The sequence below is a fragment of the Dermacentor variabilis genome, chromosome 7 (genome assembly GCF_050947875.1).
Source record: "Dermacentor variabilis isolate Ectoservices chromosome 7, ASM5094787v1, whole genome shotgun sequence".
In the NCBI taxonomy this organism is placed as follows: Eukaryota; Metazoa; Arthropoda; class Arachnida; order Ixodida; family Ixodidae; genus Dermacentor; species Dermacentor variabilis.
In genome coordinates this window covers 16,750,123-16,768,861 of record NC_134574.1, presented here as the reverse complement: position 1 = coordinate 16,768,861, position 18,739 = coordinate 16,750,123, and positions in this window count along the sequence as shown.

Sequence of the window (18,739 nt, the reverse complement as noted above, 5' to 3'; positions counted from 1 at the left end):
TCTTTAACCCGTTTTTATCGTCTTGGATAAACGCTACGAAAACGTTACGTATCTCTTGCGCTACCTGGCTGCTGCTGCTGCTGCTGCTGCTGCTGCTGCTGCTGCCGCCGCCGCCGCTGCTGCTGCTGCTGCCGCCGCCGCCGCTGCTGCTGCTGCTGGGAACTTTCAAGATTAAACATATATGAGTATGAATCGGCTCACCAAGCTTTATATGCACGTCCATGGCTTTCGTTCATAGATCATGTGCGTAGCTTTGCAACCGCGACCGATATTGTAGAAACAGCAAGAATGCAGATGACACAAGTAATGTGCCTGCTTTAATTGTTGCCTTTGCTGTTTTTAGACTATCAACTAACTCCACGCACTCGTGCTGTTTACAGCTAAAATGTGTTTTTTTTTGTTGCATGAGGAGCACTTGTTTCTAATTGTGGTATTAACGTTGTGAATTTTCCTCGGCCCAGATCGCTGACTGTGTATAAATTTGTCTAATTTGTTTCACTTTGCTGCTGTCATTACAGCTTCTGCCTATTTCCTCTGACTGCCTCTTAAGTTTGTTGTGTTTATCGAGACCTGGCCTGTCTCTGCCTCGTTGAAGACAAATGGACACAAGTACTGGTCGCTGTTGGTCTGTTTGGTTTGCTCAGTCTGAGCGTGGTATGTATATCAATTTGCTAAAAGGGTATGTTGCTGCGTCTAATGCAGGTACTGCTCATCTAAAGGTAGATTTAATTAGTAGTGGTTTGAGGGATGTATGACATCAGAGAGTTATTGTTCTAGAAAAGTGACAAAGCTGGTCCACAAATTTAAGGTATGGATATGCTTAACCCTTTAAGTGTTCTAAGTTGCCATGAAGTACTACACACACTTAAAATTTCAGTTGCAAAAGACATAGTAGAAGAAGAATCCAGAAGATTTGTTGCCAGATGTCTTGAGACAATACATGGTAGAGAAAGCATTATAGTGTGAGCTCCCATTCATTGTCGTCAGCTCTAACCCATTTTTCTATATAGTCACTGTTGCTTCATTTGTCTGTTCCATCACATGCTTGTTATAAAAAAAATTGAGCCGCGTGATTTTCCTGATTGTTCTCGCTCATAAGATACAAATGTCTTGACTTTGGCTGCCTTGGTGCCTCAATGTAGGAAACGAGTGTTGTTAGCCAGTTGCCAGCTTCTAAGATCATGTGCTTTGTAATGTGGGTGTTTTAAAGGATACTTCACATGTGCCATCATGACTCTGCGTGTTGCTTCCTAGCACTCCCAGGGAAGTCCCAACAGGAAGTGTTTTGGGCCAGGAGGAAGTGCGACACATGCGCAGCTATCCTAGAAAATTGACATTGGGACAACTGCCGTTGAAGCTCACTTGGTAGAGCATTTCAAGCACAAGGCAGAAAACGTGGGTTCAGCTTCATTGTCTCTTATGCAAAGCATTATCATGATCTGTCTCCTGGCTTCTTCGTACATCCAGTCAGATAGGCTCAATAATAGTAACGTGCCTTTGTTGGGTCGTTAATCTGGGTCCTTATGCATCAGCCCAATTCTTTACCCATTAGGCTACAGGTACATGCATAACGCGCCAGATTAATCTCACTGGTTCTCTCGTAGCACCTAATTCCTTCAGATGTTATGTGACACAGAGTTTGGGATTCACCCGTTTCAGCTCAGATGCAACATAATGCAGGTGTTGTGTCTATTTCGGTGAGAAGTTGTGTGTGCAATTGTTTTGGTTTCTCGGTGTTGACGTATCGTGCTTTGTATTTCATGTGGTGTTAGGCATTACGTCAATCGCAGCTTCAATGCTGTGCCCATAAGAACAGTTGTAGGTAGGTGCTCAGGAGTAACGGGAAGCTCATTCTCTGTCATGCTCTCTTGCATACAGCAGGTAGTGCGTCCAGTTTAGTGTCATGCACCTGTGTGGGGCCTTTCTTTGTTCTTATTTTGCTGATGTGCTGTACATATGGGGAAAGTCAATCCTCTACATCATGGTTGTCAGTGCCGCTGAATACAGTGCAGTCTCAGTCTCGCTGCCATGAAATGTCATAAGAGGTGACAGCTGGGAGTAAAGTAGCATCTTGCTGCCCCTTGTCATCGGGCAGAGCCAAAGTTGTGATTGTGCAACGCAAGGATCCTGGAACTTTCTGCTGGACCGATGGCACCGATGTTGAAAAGTGGGTGGCTATGTGCAAACGCTTGAGTGGAATCAACAGATAGGACCCTACGCTCGTGCTAGTTAACCTGTTGTTCTACCTATGAGGCACGGCCAAGGTGTGGTACGAAATCCACGAAGAGGAGATAACCAGCTGGGACCAATGCGAAGAGAATTTGACAGAGTTGTTTGGCGAACCAGCCGGCCGTAAAATTTACGCAAAACAGGAACTGGCCTCCTGTGCCCAATCCCCCACGGAGTCCTATGTCTTGTACAACCAGGACGTGCTGGCACTTTGTCGTAAAGCGAAGCCGATCACGACATGACAGAAGCTGAGAAGGTCGGGCACGTGCTTAAGCGCATTGCTGCTCATGTGCAAAACGCCTTTAATCTGCTCATGTGCAAAAGCTGCCCTACAGTTGATGCTATCTTTAAAGAGTGCCGACGATTCGAGCAGGCCAAAAGCCGATGCGGCTTGCAACCAATCGCCAGAGTTCCCAATACTGCTGCAACGTCGACGTGTGAAGATCAACCCACACAGCAGCATGCGTCGCCGTCGGAGGACTTGGTACCAATCGTTCGACGTGTACTGGATGCGATGGCGCCTGCATTTCTGTTCGCGTATCCCTGATGCTACAACGTTTTCAGTCCCCCTCTTACAAGCCATCATTCACCAGGAACTTGAAAACATTGGTTTACGTTCTGTCTGTGCTGTTGCCAATCCCGGAGCTAACAAACGCCCTTCTACTATTTTCGCTCCACCCCGACGCTTCTGTCCGCGTTATCGCAACCCGACTGAATGGAGAACTGCGGGCAACCAGCCGATATGTTTCACCTGCCGCCGCATTCGTCATGTCGCCTGATACTGTCGCGACTCGTGGCCCTAAACACTTCGCATGCCGACCAACCTGAGCCGTTTTGATGAATATGCCTGCAATGTTTCGCCCACCGCCGAATCTAACAGCGCCAACTCTGCTAGGAACATGTGGTACAGTCGCTCATCATCGCCGCGCGGACACCAGTGTGTTTCACCGCAAACACGTTGCCCATCTTCCCGTTCGCCACAGCCACTTGGCCTTTCGTCCCCTGTGGCGTTTGGCCGCACCCGTTCGTAAAACTAAGAAATGCAGCCCTCGGAGGTGGTGATGCATTGCCTAATACTGCAGTAAATCCTCTGTCTATGCCCACAAGAAGTGTAATTGACGTTAGAATAGACAGCGTACCTGTCAAAGCACTCGTCGACACTGGAGTCCACAAATTTGTGATGAGTGCTAGCCTCCGTAGACGTTTAAAGAAGGTCCTCACCCCAGCAGCTGCCGGAGTGCTTCATATGGCTGACGGTGGCATGCTGGTTGTTCTTGGAATGTGTACTGCAAGTATAGCTGGCCGCCCTACTTCTGTTCTCTTTGCTGTGATCAACATCTGTCCTCATGACGTTATCCTTGGATTGGACTTTTTATCCACTCGTTCTGCTCTCATCAACTGCACGACACGCGTTCTTCAGTTAGAACTGCCTCAACTCGCCGATGCTCTGAGCACCACGCCACCACACTTGTGCTCATTTCACGATGGGCGTCTGTCACCCGAGGCCGTTACTTACGTCACTTTGACCGCCTAGCCACAGGTTCCAGATGGTGAATATGTGTTTCGCCCCATCATCGATGCGCTTTTGAACCGGAGCGTTATTGTTCCGCATATGCTGGTCACATTTACTAATAAGGACGTCCTTTTGCCGCTTCTGAATTTCAGCCTGTGCCCTCAAGTGTTTCCGGCCAGCATGTTCTTGGACAGCGTTTCTAGTGGTTGCCAATTTGATATTGAGAGTCTGAATTCTGAGAGTGGTTTATTAGTGCCAATTGCAGCTCTCAGCGCTGGTTCCTTAACGGAAGACTTTGCGAAAAAGATTGCACTTGACCTCACCTCTGTACAGGCCAGGGACATACGTCTCCTGCTTGAATCGTACAGTGGCATCTTTGATTCCGGCGACAGGCCTTTAGGCTGAACATCTGTTGTTAACTACCGTATAAACACTGGAGACACATATCCTATTTGTCGAGGTCCCTATCGTGCATCGCATGCTGAACGTCGAGTCATCAAATGAAAAGTGGACAAAATGATCCGCAAAGGGGTCGTCGAGCCATCAGCCAGCCATTGGGCTTTAATGAGTAAAGACAAGGTGCAGAAGACCAGGACTCAAGCAGAAGAACACAAACGACAGAACCGGCGCCACTCACAACTAAGTTTATTTCCGCAACAAGCCTGCCTTATGTACGTTAATCAAGCCGAGTCACAAACGAAACTTTAAAACTAAAAAACAGCAATCTATTGGCCACTCAGGAATCATATCTGGCACAAAATATAGAATGAGCAAACAAGAACCACACGTGGAGCAGCAGGGGAAGCAATTCATTGAGTATAGTCTTTTCCAAGCCAACGGGGACAAAAACGAGACATAAAAAGTACCGTCTACGCTTCACTATCAGACTATCCACAACATAAAACACTTCAAACGCCTGAGGCCAAGTCAGTGATAAAACCTGCACGACTATGGGAATAATGACCAATGAATAACACGGAAAAAACATGAATAAAAGCGTCTAAGTATAGCGTCTGCGTCAAAACTAATATCTCTAATAGTCACTCACCTAAAAAAATTGATAAAACATGTGACCGCTCGAAAAAAGAACCACGTGACAAACAATGAAATGGACCGATCAGTTGAACGATAAAGGTCTAAAGAACAGCGTCTGCGTCAAAAAAAACGCTAGAAAAGCTTAAGAGCCATAGAAAATCGTCAACAAAATAAAAACTAGTTAAATAAAAGGATAATAATATTTGGGGTTTTACGTGCCAAAACCACTTCCTGATTATGAGGCACGCCGTAGTGGAGGACTCCGGAAATTTTGACCACCTGGGGTTCTTTAACGTGCACCTAAATCTAAGCACACGGGTGTTTTCGCATTTCGCCCCCATCGAAATGCGGCCGCCGTGGCCGGGATTCGATCCCGCGACCTCGTGCTCAGCAGCCCAACACCATAGCGACTGAGCAACCACGGCGGGTTAAATAAAAGGAAGACAGACGGAAAACCCAAATGAAATCACTCTAACATTAGGCCTAAATGAAACCTTCTAAAAAGTAGTCTCCTTGTCACTAAGCACAATGGACGGCCCGCTGACGCATGTGTTTCCCTCTTTCTTGATAAAATAGGCTTCCACAATTTCCCGCTCGAACCTGTCTTTTCCAAACCTCAAAAATTTAGTTTTGTCAGACTGAGGGCGGCAATTAGTGCAGTCTCTGCAATTCTCGGCAAAGAAACTCCCTTAATTGTTGCGCAGATTACGACAATGTTCCATTGCACGCTCATTGAAACATCGACATGTTTGTCCGATATAGCTGCGACCACAGCTTTGGTAGACGACACGTGTCCTGCATTCAGTGAACTTCTTCTGATGCTGAATTGAACAAGCCGGGCGTTTCTCTCGGTTCACGGCACAAAGCTCAGATAACTTGCAAGGCGCCGAGAAGACAACCTGAACATTATGCCTGCTCGCCACTTTCGTAATGTTGTGCGATACCTTATGAAGGTACGGAATTACCGCAACAAAACTGCATGAAACTGGCTCCCTGATAAGAGGCGTGTGCTTGAGTTTTTGGAGCATCGTTTCGCAGACAGCTTTGCCTGTCGTCCATGTGAAAATGAAAGATGGTGCCTGGCATTTTTACGCCGATTATCGCCACTTAAATAAGATCGCGCGAAAAGACGTCTACCCACTACTATGTATCGATGACTCCTTGGACTGGTTGCACAGAGCTAAATACTTATCGTCCATCGATCTTCGATCCAGCTACTGGCAGATTTCAGTTGATGAAATGAACCGCGAGAAGATGGGCTTCGTCACGCCGGATCGCTTAAATCCGTTCAGACATGCCCTTTGGCCTATGCAATGCTCCTGCGACATTTGAACGTGTGATGGACTCTGTTCTGTGAGGCTACAAATGGACCACCTGTCTTTGTTACCTTGACGAAGGCGTTGTTTTTTCTCCCATGTTCAGCAGCTAGCTTACCTGACTCGCTGCCATTATTTCGGTCTTCTGAAAAGCCGGCCTCCAACTGAACTCCACAAAGTGTCAACTCGGGTGCCGTCAGATTACCGTGTTGGGGCACCTCATTGACGCATCCGGCGTCCAACCAGATTCGGAAAAAGTTTGTGCCGTACGCAGTTTCCCTGTGCTACATTTTGCTTCTGACGTGCGCTGCTTCGTCGGCCTGTGTTCTTGCTTTCGCCAAATCGTCAAAAACTTAGCCAAAATTGCTCGACCTTTGACAGATCTAAAGAAAAACACGCAATTCTCATGGGGCCCGGAGCAGGCTCACGCGTTTGCACTTTCATCGGGTTTCTGACCACCCCTCCCATACTTGCCCACTTTGATCCATCTGCACCGACCGAAGTCCACACTCGTGCTAGCGGCCATGGCATCGGCGCTGTTCTCGATCAACAACAAAATGGCACCGAGTGCGTGATAGCTTACGCCCGCCACCTGGTGTCACCTGCAGAGAGAAATTACCCCATCACCGAGTATGAGTGCTTCGCTTTAGTTTTGGCTGTCGCCAAGTTCCGGACATGTTTGTACGGCCGTACGTTTTCGGACGTTACAGGCCACCATGCACTCTGCCGGCTGTCTTCCCTCCGGGACCCGACAGGACGGCTTGTTCGCTGGGCTTTGTGGCTCCAGGAATTTTCATTTATTGTCAATTACAGGACTGGATGCCTCCGCAAGGAAACTGACTGCCTTTCTCGTCACCCCGTGGATCCACCTGATCCTTCTGCGTAAGATCCGGTGACCTGCATGATGGCTTTAACTGACATGACTGACATGCGCGCCGAACAACGCGACGAGTCCTTACAGTCCATCATCACCAGAGCGCAATAACTCCCGCAGCACTGACGGCACATACCGAATGCTTGTGCTCCACAACGGCATCCTCTACCATCGCAATATCAACGCTGATGGCCCTGAGTTGCTCCTTGTCCTTCCTCGTCATCTGTAATCCGTTGCTCTCGAACAACTTTCGAGCACTGACGGTGCGACACCTTGGAGTTTTGCATACATACGATCACGTACGACGCCGGTTCTTCTGGCCGGGTCTCTACTGCTTTGTGCGCTGTTATGTCCTAACTTGCGAATTGTGTCAGCGCCGGAAGAAACCTTCCCTACTACCTATCGCACGACTCCGTCCAATTGAAGTTCCCTCCGAAACGTTCTTTCGCTTATACCTTGACCAGCTTGGCACTTTTCCGATGACCATTTGAGTTAACAAGTCGATTACCGACGCTACTCATTACACGACTCGCTACGCGAGAACAAAGGCGTTGCCGACGAGTTGTGCAACAGACGTCGCCGATTTTCTTCTCCTCGACGTCATTCTCCAGCACGATGCACCTCGAGTTATTTACAGACCGCGGCCGCTCATTCTCGTCTCGAATTGTCGACGACCTCCTCCGCTTTCGTGCCACTGAGCAGAAGCTATCTACCGCCTACCACACACAAACAAACGGTCTTATGGAATGGCTCAACCGAACAATAACAGAAATGCTGTCGATGTAGGTCTCCAACAATCACCCCGACTGGGACGCCACGCTAACCTACGTGATGTTCGCGTATAACTCGTCCCGACGTGACACCGCAGGATATTCACCCTTTTATCTTTTGTATGGTCGCGACCCCACTTTGCCCTTTGACACCATCCTCCCTTCTGTGCCACGTGTTGCAACTGAGCATGCTCATGAAGTCATCGAACGCGCTCACATGGCACGTCAAGAAGCCTGATCTCGTTTATTAGCCTCGCAGCATATACGAAAAGAGTTATGACCGGTGCCATCGCGATGTTGTGTTCGCGCCAGGTGCTTGGGTGCACCATGTCGTTGGGTTGGCTTCTCCCAGAAGCTTTTCTCTCGCTACACAGGGCCTTATGAAGTCCTAAGTAAAGTTAACGACGTAAATTACGAGATTTCGCCGCTTCAGTTTGATGCATCGCCAAGTCCGACGCCTGTTGACGTCGTGCATGTTTCGCGGCTGAAGCCATACTTCGCTCGCAATTCTTTGCCTACTATGAGCCGAGACGCCACTTCACCACCCAGAAGTCCTGTTACAGAAGGATGAAAGAAGAGAGAGGAAGAAGACCGCAGGACGCTGGCTGCTGCATGTTGTTGGTGGTCAGCCATCTTAACTACTCTGAGTCATCTTGTATATATATTGCAAATAGTCTTTCTATACTGCCAACATCCCCGTAACAATACGATTCGCCTCTGGCATGTTCATGATCACCGATGGTACATAAAACAGTGATGCAGACTATGCTTCACAAAGAATTTATGTTCCCTCTCTTCCTTACAGGCTGCTGTGTTTAAACTAAATCTGCTTTTTCTGTGTCCAGTGGCCTTGTCGCTCAATTAGTGCTTGCCTACTTCTGTTACACTGTAACCCACTAATGTTAAAACGTGATACTTCTCCTTTCTTTCCTTGTCCTCCTGTCCTTTGGTTCTGCTGCAAACTTTTGGATTTCAATGCTCGAATTATTAATACAAAAATTGATGCTACCATATTATGTGATGGCTATCATGACGGCAATAATTTAGATGGACCTGAAACTAAATTAAAAAAAACTAAAACCAAAAGAGGCATGTGTGAGTAGGAATAACTGTTCCTTGTGACCGAACTGGCTCCATGCTAAACTTGAGGTCCTTGCCTCAAGGAAATGGGTCTTAAAAGTATCAGACCCTTTTTGTGCTCTTGTATTAGACAGTCAATGAAGTTGCACAAAAACGAGTGCCTTTCTCTTAAGGAACTGTTTTTATCGCAAGTATGCTATACAGCGCCAGTTGTGCTATGAGCAGGCACAACTGCACATGCAAACTATAGCCTGAACTTTAAAATAATTACGTACCTCTTTGTGAACTTCCCAAGCCACTTCACCACTGCAAACTGAATCTGAAGCAAGCTGTCTCAGGGTCATGACCTATATTTTGAGGAAGACTAATAATGCAGCCTGTGACTGAAGTTTGAGCTTTTTGAGCCCGCCATTTCGAAATGCTCTTTATGTGCACTCAGTAAGAAACAGTTCTTCAAGCTCCTTGGCATGACTTTCAGTGAAACTAGACGCAACGCTTCTTGAGTTGAGTTATTAAGGTGTATTATACTAAGTTCTCATATTTTCTCTAATATGCTGTGGTCACGATAATATCACACTGTTTAAAAGGCATTGACGATAAAAAGATACTTATTTGCCCTAGTATAATGTAGAAATGGTCATTCCGCAGTCTGAAAAGTGAAAACAAAAACATTATCGTTGCGACATTCACAACCACTTTAGCTGCTCATAAAATCATTGAAGTGCATGTAAACAGCCTCTATGTTGTGTTTGTGAAAAACGTGCTTCATCATGCTGCAGCATTATGCAAATTAGCTTTATGTGGAATCGACAGCTGTTGCAATGTGCTGCACCGCAATGCACGTTGGTTATGTGGAAAAGCTACCATTGTTGCTACGCTTTTTACTGTTATACACGTCAACCTTGTGGCAAAGCCACTGCAGTTGCAATGTACTGCACCTCAAAATATTTCAGGTATGTCGGAACGCACACTTGCATGTGCTAGATTTGGGCATTTTTAATGCAAAGAATTCTTTCTTCATACCAAGCACTTTGCAGTAGGCAATTTTACGGCCCGGCTCGTTTCAGTCTTTTGCATTAAAAACAAAAATATTGTCACGTGTTAGTGACGTTAAAGAACAGAGTAACAATACTGTGACAGACAGAACTAGCTTTTATTGGACGAACCTGTACCCACAAAGACAGGCTACACTTAAAGCACAACGATAGCGGCGAACACAGTCGGCGATCGTCGAAAATCTGATCAGCGGGTCAAGCGCGTCGGCTTTTATAGATCAGTCGTCGAATGTTCCAGAGTAACCGCTGGGACCCGCCTGACTTCCACAAAGTTCTACACTATTCGCGTCTCGCATACATGCAATCAGATTACACAAGTTGCGGGGAAAGAAAGCGGATGAAACCATAAATAACATTTCAGAAACTTATTTTACATGCGGGTGCGTCCTGCGCTGTGCGATAACATTTGTTAGGTGGTGAGAAGTGGTCGCCCGATAAAGGTAAAGAAGTACACGTGTCAATATGTTACAGTGAGCCCAAACCTGTCTCCCAGCATAACAACCTGACGTCCTAACCATTTTACCACTGCCGTGCACATACTTATGGCTCGACAATGCATAGTTGTGTGTATCGGATAGTGACACGTGTATTACAGTGCACAATACGTGTCATAGCATGTGTACATATACAAGTTGCTTATCAAACTAAGAGCATGTCAGTCTCTCCAATTCTTGCTTTGTGGCTGGACTTCGAAGTGCTTTGTTAGAATGCACCACCTCTGGGATTCGCTCACATTTCTAAGTCGCCCTCACTGTAGAAGCTAGCACAACATGGACACTGTGCAACATAGTACTACCTTTGTGCTGTAATGTTTCTTCTCTGGAGTACAAAAAAGAATCGTGTAGATCCAACGTACATGTTACAATCGATGTAAAGTGGTTAATCAGAATCTATGAAACATTCATATTTATTGCATTGTCGCAATCCAAATGATGAAAAGCGTATTTGCTTTGGCAAGCTAGCAGTAGCAGATGTCACAAGCATGTCATGCAAGGAAGCCACCTTATCACCTGTAGCTGTTCTCTGTGCAGTGAAGATGAAGGTGACATGTGCTTGTTTAGTGAAGAACGTTGACAAGAGGTGTATGCACAGAGACGTATGACACTTACCTTAATACTACATGTAAGGCTTGTATACTTGTGTCGCAGCGAAATATACCCGTTCTACGAGATGGGCCTAGAATAGGCACATGCCCATTTGCGCATACTGCATAAGCCAAGTTTTCCACTTGTCAAAACAGCAGTCACCACAAAGTTTTGGGAAAGAGGCAAAGAAACCATGCCTTTGCATTCGTACTCTCCTCACAAAGCTTGTGTCATATATGCAATCACTCGCCATACACAAACACATTGGTCAACGTTGCAATGTTTGGCAGAACCCGAACCAACGCTACGTAGCCATTTACCTGCAATATGCTTCCTGTAACATAAATCCCCACTGTGTTTGGAATCTACATATTTTTTTTTAATTTCTCAGGCATTTGGTGGTAGAGGCCAGTGCATTAGACAGAAATCCTGTTAGACTGCAGAAATGTTCAGAATGTAGTATGAGGTACTCTGTCTGGCTGGAAGTTGAAGATAGAAATTATATTAGTAGTTAAAATATAGTAGCCAGTATTGAAACTACACATGCACTCAAGGCTGAGCCGCATCATCAGAACACGGAAGAGCAGACACACATGGTGGTCACTTGAGCTGGCATTGTGTAGCTTTACCAACAAGCCCAGCTGTACAATGAAGTAAGGCATGTTGTTGGGCTAGTCAGCTCGTAACTTCAGCAATATTTTAAACTGCGCGAGGAAGACAGGACATGAACAGAAACGTAGATGCATGCACAAAGTGTAAACTTCCTACTGGCTTTATTTGGTAAAGGCAGAGAGTTTATAAGGTTCTTCAAGATGGCAAAACAAAGAACATTTGCAAAGAAATCGTGCACGAGGCAGCGACGGAAAATAGCAAGGCCACCTGTGCATTAAGAGCGCAGTAGAGTCCCAATGTGCCCATCTAAGAATTCTATTTCTTTCCTTGATAGAGATACAGAAGATGAGTTAACTTAGTTGTCATATCTTTTAGCGATGTGGAATGCCTTGATGACTTCTCTTTCTGCTTTGATTTTGCCTTCGAAAGGAATTTATTCTGTTCCAGATAAGGCAGGCAGCTTTTGCTGTCGCAGCTCCTGCAGTGTAAGAGGAGATTCTCAAGGAAAGAATTAAAGTCTTAAATGGGCACATTAAGACTCTCCTGCACTCCTAATGCACATATGGCCTTGATATTTTTCGTCACTGCACGAATTATTTGCAATTGCTCCTTGTTTTGCTGTTTTGAAGTACCTTATATATTCCCTGCTTTCACGAAATAAAACCAGTTGTAAACCTATGCTTTGTGTGCGTCTATGTTTCAGTTCACGTCCTGTCTTCCTCGCAGAGTAGTGTATACGATGAGTAAATAATATTATGATGACTGCCGCACAGCAATGGTCTAGTGGCGTAGTGTCGACATAGTATAGAGATGTTACTAAGTTAAAAATCTGAAAATGCCATAAATTGTGTAATCAACCCTTATCCCTCGGTTTCCTACAGCTGCAGAGCGCTTGACCACTGCAGCAGTCAGTCATGCTGTATATTCGGGAGAGCGAGCAATTGCGAGATCGAGACAGGTTGCCAGTAGAAGTTCCTTGGGCCAGGTGATAACTCAAATGCATACCAATATTTCTATATTTCACTATATAAACCTTTGTAGAATGAGAAACATTGCAAGGGTGAAATTGTTACACACAAAAGAAAACTATTACTAAGTAGTAACCAGTTTCTTTTGTTTTGTAAGCCAAATTGCATGTATTTGACATTGCTTACTGACTCTTATTCTTGCTGTTTGATACAAGCATATGCACTCACATATGTTTTCAAATAAAGCTATTGTGTGGAGCCATATTCGTGGTAGAATAAAATTGGTTCCAATACAGAGCTCTGTGACACACCGGACCTTACAAGCGATCGCGGAGAAGAAAGTTCATTAGTAGTTACAAATTGGTACCGGTTAGTTAAAGATTTACTAATCCAATTCGTAGTCCTGTCATTTCGATGTTTACTGTCGTTTGTGTATCGGACCAAGCCGATGTCCCCTGACCTGGGTGGGCCCTGGCGCTTAACCTAGTGGTGGACTTTGAAAGCAGCAGTGTGGCACCAGTGGTTGCATCAGGATCTAGGCTCATGAAGATAGACAGTAACGTGCACAGGGCAAGGAGTTCGGTGGCCTGGTACTCGTCACAGTTGTGGAGAACACTATAGTTCTTGCGAGTCCTAGTCCCTACCTAGGGTACCAGTCTGCGCACTGCGTGTGTATATAGATACACACACACAACACACACGCACAAACGCACATATATACGTATACATATATATATATATATATATATATATATATATATATATATATATAGAGAGAGAGAGAGGTTATACAGGATCGCTCCTTGGCAGCACGTGATCATGCGGCAGCTGACGGGCCTTCAATGTGCTTTGCCCTGGTAGTGCGGTCGTCTTTATGGATCTAGAGCTGCCGGCATTGCCCAAGAACAGGATGCATCGGAATGTTGGGTGGTTCGCTCCATTCCAGTGGGGGCGCACCATCCTATTCCCACTCCATTCCTTCTGAGTTGTGGTTTATGTGATTCCAGTCCTTTTAACTCGTTGGAATTCTGACAGTTGGACCATTCCCACTCTTCGAGTGGTCAAACTAATCTACTCCAATCCTCCGTTTACAGTAAATAAAACGCTTCCTGTATAATTACTTACTACTTGCGCCCCGATGCAGTGATAGCGTAGCGGTAGAGCATCCGCCTCACGTGCAAAAGGACTGTGGTTCAAATTCCGGTGCCACGCAATTTTCCATCGGATAAAAAAATCCGCATGTTGACACAGTTGTATAAACAGGCCTGGTGGCATGACCCCGGTGACCAGAACTGGTAACGCACTCCCTCACCAAAGCGGGATTGGCCACCTTAGTGCAGTACTTGGCCACTACCTCCTATATGATTAGAACAATCAAACACCGGCTCTCAATACTCAGCAGCTGCGAAGCAACTGAGCACGGCGGCGGTCAGACCTGTGACGCAGCAAAGGGTGCTAAGAATCTCTGGATCCGGACAGGCCGCCATTGGAATCTGAACCTGACAACGTTTAACGCTAGAGCATTATCTAGTGAGGCCAGTCTAGCAGTTAGCAGTCTAGCAATTAGCGGGCAGTAAATGGGATATAATAGGGCTCAGTGAGGTTGGGAGGAAAAATGGAGCATATACAGTGCGAAAAAGCGGGCACATACTGTGCCACCGGGGTTTATCGGAGAGACGAGAACTAGGGGTCGGATTCCTGATTAATACAGATATAGCTGTTAACATACAGGAATTGTGTAGCGTTAACGAGAGAATGGCAGGTCTTGTGAAGCTTAATAAGAGGTACAAATTGAAGGCCGTACAGGTCTAGGCTCCTACATCCAGTCACGATGACCAGCTAGTCGAAAGCTTCTATGAAGACATGGAATCGGCGATGGGTAGAGTCAAAACAAAATACAGTATACTGATGGACGACTTCAATGCCAGGGTAGGCAGGAAGTAGGCTGAAGAAAAGTCTGTGGGAGAATATGGCATAGGTTCTAGGAATAGTAGGGGAGAGTTATTATTAGAGTTGGCAGAAAGGAATAACTTGCGGATAATGAATACATTTTCCTCAAGCGGGATACCCGAAAGTGGACGTGGAGGAGCCCGAACGGCGAGACTGGAAATGAAATTGACTTTATACTCTGCGCAAACCCTGGCATCATACAATATGTGGACATGCTCGGCAAGGTGCGCTACAGGGACTATAGGATGGTAAGAAATCGAATTTGCCTAGACTTGAGGAGAGAACGGAAGAAACTGTCACATAAGAAGCCAATCAATAAGTTAGCGGTAAGAGGGAAAATAGAGTAATTTCGGATCAAGCTAAAGAACAGGCATTCGGCTTTAACTCAGGAAGAGGACCTTAGTGTTGAATAAATGAACTACAATCTTATGGGCATCATTAAGGAGTGTGCATTAAAAGTCGGTAGTAACTTCGTTAGACAGGATACCGGTAAGCTATCGCAGGAGACGAAACATCTGATTAAGAAACTAACCCTTATACAAAGCTTTCATTGATTACGAGAAAGCGTTTGATTATGTCGAAACATCAGCAGTCATGCAGGTATCACGGAATCGGGGTGTAGATGAGCCATATGTAAAAATACTGAAAGACATCTATAGCAGCTCCATAGCCACCGTAGTCCTCCATAAAGCAACAAAATCCCAATAAAGAAGGGCGTCAGGCAGGAAGATACGAACTCTCCCATGCTATTCCAAGCGTGTTTACAGGATGTATTCAGATACCTGGATTGGGAAGAATTGGGAATAAGAGTTAATGGAGAACACCTTAGTAACTTGCAATTCGCTGATATTGCCTTGCTTAATAAATCAGGGTACCAACTGCAATGCATGCTCACTGACCTGGAGAGGCGAAGCCGAAGGGTGGGTCTAAAAATTAATCTACAGAAAACTAAAGTAATGTTTAACAGTCTCGGAAGAGAACAGCAGTTTACGATAAGTAGTGAGGCATTGGAAGTGGTAAGGGAATGCATCTACTTAGGACAGGTAGTGACTGCGGATCCGTATCATGAGACTGAAATAATCAGAAGAATAAGAATGGGCTAGGGTGCGTTTGGCAGGCATTCGCAGATCATGACAGCAGGTTGCCATTATCCCTCAAGAGAAAAGTGTATAACAGCTGTGTCTTACCAGTACTCATTTGCGGGGCAGAAAGCTGAAGGCTTACGAAAAGGGCTCTACTTAAATTGAGGATGACGCAACGAGCTATGGAAAGAAGAATGATGGGTGTAACGTTAAGGGATAAGAAAAGAGCAGATTGGGTGAGGGAACAAACGCGAGTTAATGACATCTTAGTTCATATCAAGAAAAACAAAGGGGCATGGGCAGGACATGTAATGAGGAGGGAAGATAACCGATGGTCATTAAAGGTTACGGACTGGATTCCAAGGGCAGGGAAGCGTAGCAGGGGGCGGCAGAAAGTTAGGTGGGCGGATGAGATTAAGAAGCTTGCAGGCATGGCATGGCCACAATTAGTACATGACCGGGGTTGTTGGAGAAGTATGGGAGAGGCCTTTGCCCTGCAGTGGGCGTAACGAAGCTGACGATGATGATGATGTTTGTGGTAATCAACACAAGATGAATGCGATGTTGCATGACTCTTTGGTAATGATACATTTTAGAGAGTTCAAAGTTTTATTTGGGCAACATCAATACAAGGTTTGCCCGCAAGGTAAGGCAAAAGGAGGGCGTAATCCTCCTGACTAAGGCCTTTACCTCGCTGGAGCAGCAGAAGTAGCAGTCAACTGATAACAAAATACAACTAATAAGACACAAAACATCAAAACTATTAACAGCAAAATTTTAAACACAATGAAAAGTATCAACCGTTTGCCAAATAGCAAGTAACTAAATAAATACATCAAAGGAAAAATAAGAACATTCTGTTATTAACAAAAGTTATACATTCAGAATAGAACATTAATAACATTACTATTGACATTAAACAAAGAAACTTTATTAACATTCGTTAAACACACTGTGATCAGAAAATATTAGGTTTTGTATTGCATGTTTACATTTGTGAATTGTTCTAGAATTTATAGCTTCGTCAACAATGTTAGGGTACATATTACATAAACAAATGGTTTCATATTCGATCGTTTGCGTGCCATATTTTGTTCTTGGTTTCTTTATTGCTATTGATGTGTGACGTAAGTTGTATCCTGTGTCTCTACTCAGGTAAAGAGTTGAAAATAGTTCCCTGTTGCTGGAGATCTCTTTAAATAGCCGTATGCAGATCTTTGTTTTGTAAGAGTCTCTAATATTAGGAATGTTGTAGCGCATCATTAGTATAGAATAGTATAGAGTTGTGACCAAGCTTAATGTTTGGCTCTTCTTTGCCTGGTTCCTGGCAAGTTCATGGAATTTCAGGTAAACAGAAACCTTTTCCTGTCGTGTGAAAGTACTCGAAGTGTTCTGTGAAGTTCTCTTTAAAACCCTAGCAGCCACCATGATACAAGCACGTGAATTGAGAGCACGTGTTCATGATACAAAATAGTTCATTTCCGCCTTCCCTCCCTCTATTTTATGATTGGACCCCTGTTAAAACGGTTGAAAAGAACAGATCCACAGCTTTCTGCCCACAGGCAAGTAGATATGCAGTAGCTGTCTTGGCGATTGTTGATATTGTTACGTGTAGAAAGACACAAACGGAAGAGGCTATTTACACGCTATTTACACTAATTTACACTGGACTGGAGCCAGAGCACCAGGCCGACGTTCGCTCGCGCCAAGGGCACAGACCCACTTCGTCGTCGTTCTCGAAGCGGCTCGTCTCTTGAGTATCGTAATATCGTAATACTAGCCCCGGCGGCAAAAGCGCCGTCATGGTGCTGTTAAATATCCAAGGTGCGTGGGGAGTTGTAGTGCTTGAGTCAGGCGACGTGGACAATGTCACTGGTTGTCACAGCGGAAGACGTAGTGGGCGTGGCTAGAACAATTTCATAGGTGACATCGGTCACTTGGGGGAGCACGCGATATGGGCCTGTATAACAGGAATGCAGTTTCTCAAGGCGAACTTTACGCGATGGTGACCAAAGCAACACGAGGGTGCCGGGCACAAAACGGACGTCACGGTGACGGAGGTCGTAGCGTTGCTTCTGTTTGTCTTGAGATACTTGTAGACGAACGCGCGCAAGTTGACGAGCATGGTCAGCACGGGCGATTGCATCACGGGCATGAGCGCTATTTGAAGCTGTGGTGGATGGAAGCACAGTGTCTAGTTGTAGCGTCGGTTCTCGGCCATAGAAGAGGCAAAACGGGGAAAAGCCAGCAGTTTCGAGAGGGGAAGAGTTGTACGCAAAGGTAATTTAAGGTAGAGCCAGGTCCCAGTCACCGTGGTCGTCTGAAACGTATTTCGATAGCATGTTGGTAAGGCTGCGGTCCAAAAGCTCAGTGAGGCCGTTCGTTTGAGGGTGGTAGGAGGTGGTAAATTTATGCCGTATCGAGCAGCCTCGCATGATGTCGTCAATGACTTTGGCCAAAAACGTGCGGCCAAGGTCTGTTAGCAATGGACGAGGAGCACCATGCATCAAAATGACATCATGTAGAATGAAGTCCGCAACATCAGTTGCACAACTGGTCGGAAGAGCGCGGGTTACGGCGTACGAGTCGTGTAGTCAGCCGCGACTGCAACCCACTTCTTTCCTGATATAGATTCAGGAAATGGGCCATACCCGCCGTGGTTGTTCAGTGGCTATGGTGTTGGGCTGCTGAGCACGAGGTCGCGGGATCGAATCCCGGCCACGGCGGCCGCATTTCGATGGGGGCGAAATGTGAAAAAACCCGTGTACTTAGATTTATGTGCACGTTAAAGAACCCCAGGTGGTCGAAATTTCCGGAGTCCTCCACTACGGCGTGCCTCATAATCAGAAAGTGGTCTTGGCACGTAAAACCCCATAATTTAATTTTTTTAAGGCAATAGGCCGAGAAGGTCTATGCCAACACGATGGAAGGGCTCGGCAGGAATTTCGAGCGGTTACAGGCAACCAGAGGGGAGCTGGGAAGGCTTCTTGCGTCGTTTGCAAAGTTCACAAGCGCCGACGTAACGTCGTACGGAACGGGCAACGCCCGGCCAGAAAAAACGGTGACGTACACGGTCATAGGTTCGAGATACGCCGAGGCGTCCTGCTGTTGGTGCGTAGTAAAGCTTTTCTAGAACGGTTGAGCGGAGGTGTTTAGGTATGACAAGTAGG